At 43.0% G+C, this 10,557-nt stretch overlaps 1 protein-coding gene across 1 annotated transcript in view; it reads left to right on the top strand.

Moving 5' to 3' along the window:
* The first annotated feature begins 1,907 nt into the window (after positions 1-1,907).
* LOC126412482 (UDP-glucosyltransferase 2-like) overlaps positions 1,908-10,557 on the top strand; it is a 109,528-nt gene continuing 100,878 nt past the window's right edge. Inside the window, exon 1 of the mRNA XM_050082102.1 lies at positions 1,908-1,964. The gene's annotated coding sequence lies outside the window, so the exon portion shown is untranslated. The remainder of the gene's footprint in view (positions 1,965-10,557) is intronic.

Raw genomic sequence — 10,557 nt, 5'->3', positions numbered from 1 at the left:
ACTGCAGTTATTGACAATAGCGTTACTTCTGGCAATAAAAAAAAACAATATATGGTCAATAACATTGACCGACGAGGAAGGAATAAAACAATGCTGAGAATTACTTCATGACGGTGGATCATCGATTCGAGAAGAAGCTTCAAGGTCAATGTTTGAATGCACAGAGCGATGTATACAAGAATTGTCACAACGATACACTTCCCTGAAGAAAAACACTAAAATTGTCCTAGTTGTTGAAACAAAATGTATGCTTGAAGCTTTTAATGACATTCTGGCTGTCGCTCTGGAGAATGGAGTAGGAATTTTGATGAGTTTGGTAAGGAGCAGGCGCTGCAAGAAATAAAAGGATACCGTAGCGATTTGTGTACAACCAGTACGACTGTGGACGTTCCTGCTAAATAGACAGCTCAAAAAATCCTTCAATTTATAATTAAATATAACTTAAGTAATTGATTACACTGTGCGTCATTTATAATCCAATACTTCTTGACCATTTGTATTTGTCACTCTACGCCAGTGAAATTTCTCTCAACTGAAACTAATAAAAGATTATCTTCGCCTTACGATGAATCACGACCGACCAGCCAGTCGGTCCATTTCAACTGAAAGAGGAGTTTCAAATATATACGACATTTTCAGTAAAACAAAGACACGAAAACATGTACTATAATAATAGCGATAATAGCTACTATCTCGCACAAAGGTTACGAAACCAACTGATATTATAACTGCACAAGCTTTGTTTCCATACGTACAAAATGAAAGGTTATTTTCTTATTCTATTCTTTACCTTTTTTTATTTTATTTTTTATTTATTTATTTTTTTTTGTTTTGTTTTTGCACTTGATGGTTACTGTGATAAATGTTTGTTCGTTTTCTGAGTTACTTCATGTATGTTTTCTGAGTTTCTTCAAGTATGTGAATCACAATTATTATATAGTAGAGGGTACATGCATTATAAATACTTGATTTTTTGTCAGCCATTACATCTACATTATTCATTTTTTAGAAAATATACATTACAAATACATTTCTAAGTAGACAGGGGACCTCATTAAGTGTCCAATGGACTTAATCTGTGGCTTGTGTTGGATAGATCAGGAACCAATGAAAAGGTTGCAAATCAAATCATGGAGAGAAGAGATCTCTGTGGCAAAACTTGGCTAAGAGAAGGAGTAAGTCGGAGAGACATCAGGGAATAGTTAGTTTGGTAAAGGAGGGAGGAGTGTGTGGGTGGGGGGAATAAAAATTATAGACAAAGACCAGACTTTGAATGCAGCAAACAACTTCAAATGGACGTAAAGGAGTTCGCAGCCGTTTTACAGGGATGAGTAGACTTATGCAGCAAAAACAAGCTTAAAGAGGACGGGCTAACTGCGCCAGGTAAAAACACTACTGTATATCTCCAGACATGGTTTATTTCTTGGAAAATTATCAGTTCACCTTACTGCTCAACAGTCTAAGCGCTTCGAAGGCGTAAGGCCCTGCTGCTATTTTGCAACGATAGCGAATGGTTTCCATAACTAAGTGGCGTACCAAACACAGTCCATCGTTCTCGAACTAAGCTCCGCAACGCCGAAATTGTGCATTGCGAACATGGGTTCCCTCCAGTTCGATGTCCCGAACAAAATATTACGAATTGTCAGTTTTGTGATCCTCCCTGATCGTAATAGCAAATATACAGGAAGATTTGTAGTATTGCCACTCAAACGGTCGAATAGCTGGGTGCTGCAGGAGACACAGAGTTCACGCGTCGGTTGTGACGACATATTGCGCAACGTTAAGAGGTAGCCAGCTGCCGAGTCACGCCTTATCAGTGACTGCCTTGCGATTCGAGGTCGGCGCGACCGTTGCGTCATATATTAAGCTGCGTCGTTGCTCCACGCAGCAGTCACTGGGACCGCGAGGGGTACGGCTAAAGTCGTCACTTCTGCTGTTCCACAGACGTCATCGCAGAGCGCAAAGTGAGGGACACGTATCTTTGCTGTGCTTCTTGTAGGAGTACTATTCTTTGTTGACAACTGACGGCAAGTTCGCACGCGAAGGAGCCAATCTGAGGTTTCTTTGTTCCGCATTATCTGATAATAGTTCTGTGGTATTTAATTGACTAGTTAGTTCCAACATGTCTGCATAATATTGATCGCCTTGGGCTCCACAGCTGAGTCATGTTAATGTTAATAAGAAACCACTACAGATGTAGTGGTACGCATTTATTATCTATCAATTTCGTTAGTAAGAACATCATCAGGTTACACTGCCAAGAGTTCTCGTCAGGAATCCCCACTAGGTTGTGCCTATTGACCTAAGAACTCTAGTTATCTTACGTAAGGTTAAAAGCCAATCGTACAACATAGTGATCATAATTATTATAAACACACCGTCGACCACATGACTGAAGCATGGCGAGCAGTGAGTGCACGCAAGTTGGCGTGCTTCTGTCTGATAGACTCTAATCTAGTAGTGGACTCTAGCCTCCAGTCTAGTAGTTTACACAAGACTGTCGGGTTGCAGAATTTGCCTTTAACCCCTCATAAGATAACAGGATTTCTAAGGTCATTACACTGGTACGTGTGGGGATTTCTTACGAGGACTCTTGGCAGTGTAACTTGATGTACTTTCAAACGGAACCAGTCGTGACATAATAAATGTGTATCAAGACAGCTGTTGTTGTAGCTTATTAATATCACTGCCTGTGTGCTGACATAAATAATGATGAACTTTGTCACGTCTTCTGATGGTATGGCTTTTCATCTGCCGAAGTACCTTTCATCAGATTTTTTGTATAAATAGTTTTCTTGGAGTTCATACACAACATTAGTTAAAATCTGAACGTTGTGATCTATTTAAATCGTTGTTGGAAGGGGGGGACTTAATTACAATGGTATACTGCCTCTCTTATGTCACTGAAGTGTGTCACACGTGCGTTAGAGTTTTGTGGGTGTTCGTGGTGAGTTTTTGTGTAATTGACTGCTGTATTTGTATGCTGCAAGATGATGGTGAAAAAGAAATGAAGACGGCAGCCTCGGCGTTCATTCAGCTACCACCAAGGACTGCGCCAAGCTTCATGGACGCTACTTCCCCTTACTCGCACTCTGTGAGACAGTGAGGAGAATCATTCTTTTAACATCGGACATTGAGGCAAAGTTTGTTGATTGGGGACTATGTGCAACAACCTTCTCTCACATTGCCATGTCGACAGTCGTAATGTAAATTTATCACCACCAGAATAGTGTTCGGATACCTCGGCTTCAGGCACCAATGCACAAGCGTGCCACATCATCATCAAACAAAGAGGCAGGCCCTAACATATCTGGGTTTCCTAAACGCACCAGTTATCGTGGCATATTCAGCTGCACCATCTTAAAGTCGCGTGACTCTAGGGAGCTTTCGACGCGCAGAAATATTCATCCTGTCAAGTTCTCCGTGTCGTTTATCCAACAATAAACAATACCCTGGTAATAGTTCCCCAGAGCACATTGATGGTGATGACCACGATTAAAGTCGAGCATCTGTTTTCACGGTTTTTCATGTGAGACGGAAAGTGTCACGATGAAAAAAAATGAAAGTTTGTAGAAAATTACTAGCGTGTGCGTCAAGGGTCTCAACCAAAGGCTTCGCGATGTTCTTGGCTGCACATTTCTAGACCTGCGCTATCGGTGGGAATTGTAGGACTCCGTTTGATAGGTCAGGTGTGCACTACACAAACGCAGCAGCTACTCGGGTTTCAGAGTATTCGCCGAGTGCACATGAGGATTTTTTTTGGGGGGGGGGGGGGGCGGTTGTCGGTAGTTTGACGTCCTACTGATGAACACTGGCCAATCGATACGCTGCAAGGGAAGTCAGACGGCGTTCCGAAATAAAGACAGTCCGACTGTTAAAATTTTATCAGTAAAATGTGGAAGTATTCGTAATAAAGTCCCTGAATTTACTGCCCTCCAGGAATCTTCTCGTACTCAAATTATTCTTGGAACCGAGAGCTGGATGAAAGCCGAAGTGGAAAGCTCTGAGGCATTTTAAGAGACGTGCAAAGTGTATCTCACAGACAGATTAGAGGTCGTAGGAGGATGAGTGTTCGTTGCAGCTGACAAAAATATTAGGCGCACTACGAATGTAATGGTGTGGACATGTTGGAAATGTGGATCTCACGGGGAGCATGCTAGGGATAAGTCCCTGCAGACGCATTAACCTCTGTGCCCGCGGTGGCTCAGATGGATAGAGCGTCTGCCATGTAAGCAGGAGATCCCGGATTCGAGTCCCGGTCGGGGCACACATTTTCAACATGTCTCCAATGAAGTGCATCAACGCCTGTTTGCAGCTAGGGTGTCCATTTAATTATCATTTCATTTCTAGCAAAGCTGCATGGTCATCCACGGTAACTGTTCTTTCGGGAACAGATACTACCGTCATATATAGACAAAAATATTGTTTCTATTGAGGTCGAAGTTGAGTGTGGCAGTGAAGTTGTGTGGTCGCGAATAACAGATGTAAGAGAAGCCAAGTATTGTTGGATGTTTTTACCGGCCACCCGATTCCGTTGTGGCAGTTCTAGAGTCATTCAAAGAACACCTACGGTCAGTAGCGCGTAGATACCCAGATAATGCAATACTAGTTGGCTGCGATATAAACCTGCCGTGTTTAGACTGAGATGTCTACGGTACAGAAAGACAGTCATGCGAAATGCTTTAGAACACGTTTTCTGAAAACTGTCTTGAGCAGCTAGCTCGGCAACCCACACGCAATGGGAATATCTCGGACCTTGTAGCTACAAATAGAGGGGGGCTAATCTACAATGTCAGTAAAGAAACAGGGATTAGCGATTATGATGTCAGTATAGCAGCTATGGCCAGGAAAGTTAATAAATCAGTCAAGAAGGCTAGGAGAGTTTCTGTTAGACAGACCAGAAAAGCAGTTGTTAGCATCTCAAAAAATAGTGCAAATGGCTCTGAGCACTATGGCACTTAACATCTGAGGTCATCAGTCCCCTAGAAAATAGAACTACTTAAACCTAACTAACCTAAGAACATCACACACATCCATGCCCAAGGCAGGATTCGAACCTGCGACCGTAGCAGTCGCGCGGTTCCGGACTGAAGCGGCTGGCACCGCTCGGCCACCATGGCCGCCTGTTAGCATCTCACTTAGCCAGTAAATTGACATCATCTAATTCCAGTAAGATGGATATAGAAGAATAAGGGCAAGATTAAGCAGATTATACAGGGTGTTACAAAAAGGTACGGCCAAACTTTCAGGAAACATTCCTTACACAAAGAAAGAAAATATGTTTGTGGACATGTGTCCGGAAACGCTCACTTCCCATGTTAGAGCTCATTTTATTGCCTCTCTTCAAATCACATTAATCATGGAATGGAAACACACAACAACAGAACGTACCAGCGTGACTTCAAACACTTTGTTACAGGAAATGTTCAAAATGTCCTCCGTTAGCGAGGGTACATGCATCCACCCTCCGTCGTATGGAATCCCTGATGCAGCCCTGGAGAATGGCGTATTATATCACAGCCGTCCACAATACGAGCACAAAGAGTCTCTACATTTGGTACCGGGGTTCCGTAGACAAGAGCTTTCAAATGCCCCCATAAATGAAAGTCAAGAGGGTTGAGGTCAGGAGAGCGTGGAGACCATGGAATTGGTCCGCCTCTACCAATCCATCGGTCACCGAATCTGTTGTTGAGAAGCGTACGAACACTTCGACTGAAATGTGCAGGAGCTCCATCGTGCATGAACCCCATGTTGTGTCGTACTTGTAAAGGCACATGTTCTAGCAGCACAGGTAGAGTATACTGTATGAAATCATGATAACGTGCTCCATTGAGCGTAGGTGCAAGAACATGGGGCCCAAGCAAGACATCACCAACAATGCCTGCCCAAACGTTCACAGAAGATCTGTGTTGATGACGTGATTGCACAATTGCATGCGGATTCTCGTCTGCCCACACATGTTGATTGTGAAAATTTACAATTTGATCACGTTGGAATGAATCCTCATCCGTAAAGAGAACATTTGCAATGGAATGAGGATTGACACATTGTTGGATGAACCATTCGCAGAAGTGTACCCGTGGAGGCCAATCACCTGCTGATAGTGCCTGCACACGCTGTACATGGTATGGAAACAACTGGTTCTCCCGTAGCACTCTCCATACAGTGACGTTGTCAACGTTACCTTGTACAGCAGCAACTTTTCTGACACTGACATTAGGGTTATCGTCAACTGCACGAAGAATTGCCTCGTCCATTGCAGGTGTCCTCGTCGTTCTAGGTCTTCCCCAGTCGCGAGTCATAGGCTGGAATGTTTTGTGCGCTCTATAGCCCAACCTACGGCGTACACACCAGGAGAGTTCCCCAGCAATGTTTCAAAACATGTTGCACACCCTGGTCAAACCTGTTTCGTTTCACTTCTCTTTATTCTGTTTGCTTCAATTTCTTTTCAGTCACATTTACGTTCAATCTCTCATCTTACTAGACTGTATAATAGCCACTACAGGAGAAGAAAATGTTTGCGATAAAAGTACAGTTACCTTAGAAACAAACATTAACTTTCATGGTGTTGACGATTCTTATTAGATATCTAGATTTCATTTTTTTCTACTGTCAAATCTCTGATCCAACGCCACTTCTATGACTGAGATCGGTCACCTACTGCATTCAAGCTCCATTTCCTTAAACAGCACTATTAAACACAGTAGCTGATTTTACAACGGCAAGAAAACTTCAGAAGTGGAACGCTAATGTATTCTTTGCCTTTTTCCAATTCTGCAGTGTGCCTTTTTGCACACGACATTTTGTTCAAATTATCTGTATGTTGACAGTGAGTTGCCTTCATTTCATCAAAGTACTATAACCATTATGCCTGATAATCTGCACCAGAATGTCAGTTCTGACGTCACTGTTGATAATGGAAGTAAGACTAAATAAACATCAAGACACGTTAATAGGATTTGTCGACCTATAAAAAGCGTTCGACAACGTCAAACGGTGCAAGATCGAAGAAGCAATGATGGAATTAAAAGAAAGGTTCAGGAGTGAAATTAAAATTCATGGTGGGAGGATATCTGTGATACGATTGACTGATGACATTGCTATCCTCAACGAAAGTGATGAAGAATTACATGATCTGCTGAATGGAATGTACAGTCTAATGAGTACAGAATACGGATTGAGAGTAAATCGAAGAAAGACGAAAGCAATGAGAAGAAGAAAAATGAGACAAGCGAGAAACTTAATATCAGGATTGATAGTCACGATGTATATGAAGTTACAGAATTCTACTCGCTAGGCAGCAAAATAAACAATGACAGACGGAGCAAGGAGGACTACCAAGGAACAGACTAGTAAACATAGGCCATAATTTGACGAAGAAAATCGTGAGAATGTACATCTGGAGCAAACAGCATTGTATGGTAGTGAAACATGGACTGTGGGCAAACCGGAACAGAACAAAATCCAAGCATTTGAGATTCGATACTACAGACGAATGTTGAAAATTAGGTGGACTGATAAGATAAGGAATGCGGAGGTTCTGCGCAGAATCGGAGAGGAATGGAATATTTGGAAGATATCTACAAGACGAAGGGACATATGGTAGGACATCTGTTAAGACGTCAGGGAATTATCTCCATGGTACTAGAGGCAACTGCAGAGGGTAAAAACTGTAGAGGAAGACAGAAATTGGAATATATACACCAAGTAATTGAGGACGTAAGTTGCAAGTGCTACTCTGAGATGAAGAGGTTGACACAGGAGATGAGCTGGCCGTTGTGGCCGAGCGGTTCGCTTCAGTCCGGAACCGCGCTGTTGCTACGGTCGCAGGTTCGAATACTTCCTCGGGCATGGATGTGTGTGATGTCCATAGGATAGTTAGGTTTCAGTAGTTCTAAATCTAGGGGACTGATGACTTCAGATGTAAAGTCCCATAGTGCTCAGAGCCATTTGAACCATTTTGCCTCGGGCATGGATGTGTGTGATGTCCATAGGATAGTTATGTTTCTGTAGTTCTACGTCTACGGGACTGATGACCTCAGATGTTAAGTCCCATAGTGCTCACAGCCATTTGAATCACTTTGAACCACAGGAGATGAATTCGTGGCGGGCCACATCAAACCCGACAGCAGACTGATGAAGATAAAAAAAAAAAAGAAATTTACATGTAGTTGTATAAAAATCTTTGAACTTTAAACTTAACAACGAGAAGACAAATTCGTCACTACGTTGTTTTTTTCCAGACAGCAGTTCAGCTGATCTCACAAAAGAGCACACAACCTGAGTAAAAGCAGAAAGAGATGGAGTGGCTCTCGGACTCTAAGGCGGGAACATCGATCGTGTCCCTAGTTTTATGTGATTAATTTGGTTCATTCGAAAGTATTTTATGTAAATATCAACTGAATATACACATAAAATTTGTACATGTCTGAAATTGGATCTCTTAAAATAGTACCGAAAGTTGTGGATATTTAACGACTCTCTCCAACTACCGGCAGCCGACCATCCGCGTCTCGTGGATCGCATGCACGGCGTTCTGCTGCCACTGTGCTGCCAACTGCAGCCACTACTCACTCACCGCTCTCCAAATGCGTCCTCGACCAGGCGCACAACACTTTGGACCCATATCACTGACGTCAATATGTTGCGGAGTTTTGGATCGTGCTTTACGCTCGCGTATTACGACGTATGTGCAGAACGAAATTCCGGTCTACAGGAAGCAACGCGGACGCCGCAAACAATGGCCGTGCGAAGCTCGGCTCGCTCGGTTGGTCCACGAGTGCCGGGAATCTGATGCAGCTCCCCACACTGAGGCCGTGTTCCGTGACTTCCCGAAGGCGTCCGATGTAGTTGCGCACTGTCACCTTATGAACATAACACAAGCGTACGACGTATCAGCTCCACTTTCTGATTTCACTGAACAGTTACGAGCAAGTAGAACACAGAAATCCATTCTAATTGAAAAATATTTTCTGAGGTAAAAGTAACTTCGAACGTACCTCAGAGGAGAAATATAGCACCATATATTTTCACAATATCTGTAAGTGATCTTCTGCACAACATCGGAGGTTGCATGAGGCTTGTCGCGGATGATGCTGTTATACAAGGAGAAGTCAAAGCGCTAGGAAACTGTAATGAGATGCCATAATACCTGCAGAATGTCAGTGCTTGCTGCAACGTTAGTATCAACAAATGCCTTGTATTGCGCATGAATAGGCGGAAAGACGCTTTACTGTATGATTACAGAATTCTAGAACAATCATTGGAAGTAGCCACGTTCACTAAATACCTGAGAGTACAGAGCGACTTAAAGTGGGAAGACCGTAAAAAACTAATCGCAAATCTGTCAACGCCAGACTGAGATTCACTGGAAGAATTCTCAGGAGCCGGCCGAAGTGGCCGTGCGGTTAAAGGCGCTGCAGTCTGGAACCGCAAGACCGCTAAGGTCGCAGGTTCGAATCCTGCCTCGGGCATGGATGTTTGTGATGTCCTTAGGTTAGTTAGGTTTAACTAGTTCTAAGTTCTAGGGGACTAATGACCTCAGCAGTTGAGTCCCATAGTGCTCAGAGCCATTTGAACCATTTTTGAACCAATTCTCAGGAAGTGTAGACCACCCATGATGTGTTTAAATGTGTGTGAAATCTTATGGGACTTAACTGCTAACGTCATCAGTCCCTAAGCTTACACACTACTTAACCTAAATTTCCTAAGGACAAACACACACACTCATGGCCAAGCGAGGACTCGAATCTTCGCCGGGACCAGCCGCACAGTCCATGACTGCAGCGCCTAACACCGCTCGGCTAATCCCGCGCAGACCACCCACGAAGGAGGAAACTTGCAAGACCTTCGTTCGAGCAATACTTGAATACTGCTTATCAATCTGGTTTTCGCGAGAGACTGCATTGATAGAGGAAACACCAAGATTCAAATAAGAGCAGCGCGTTTCGTCGCAGCTCGTTTAGTAAGCGCTAAACCTCATTCAACTCCAATGGCAGCTGCCAGAAGGGTGCCACCACACGGCGGTGTGGTTACCTGTTAAAATTCAGGTAATGTACGATCGTAGGAGAGTCAATCAATACATTGCTTCCTCCTCCTACGTATATCTCGCAGAGAGACCGCGGTGGTAAAATTAGAGAGATTGGAGCGCACACAGAGGTTTACCTACAACCGCTGTACTGTGTACATCATAAGGATAAATCTGATGTAAACATTACGCCATGTAATAAGTTTCCTTTAATGTGCGTCTATGGTCACAATCATTTTTTTTTTAACAGATTACCGGTTTCGGTCTTTAATGACCATCATCAGATCTGTTTCATAAAAACAAAGTCCTAATATAGTGCTGCCATATAAGGACTTTGTTTTTATGAAACAGATCTGATGATGGTCATTAAAGACCGAAACCGATAATCTGTTAAACAAAAAATATTGTGACCATAGACGTAAATTAAAGGAAACTTATTACATGTAAGGGTCACTGTGTTTTTTTCGCGACGATATCGCAGCTTGTGAAATTACGCCATGTATTCTTACGCGTTTGGTTAAATCACATTG

The sequence above is a fragment of the Schistocerca serialis genome, chromosome 7 (assembly GCF_023864345.2).
Source record: "Schistocerca serialis cubense isolate TAMUIC-IGC-003099 chromosome 7, iqSchSeri2.2, whole genome shotgun sequence".
Taxonomy (NCBI): Eukaryota; Metazoa; Arthropoda; class Insecta; order Orthoptera; family Acrididae; genus Schistocerca; species Schistocerca serialis.
The sequence above is the reverse complement of the archived record's forward strand: the minus strand, read 5'-3'. Positions and strand labels throughout refer to the sequence as shown.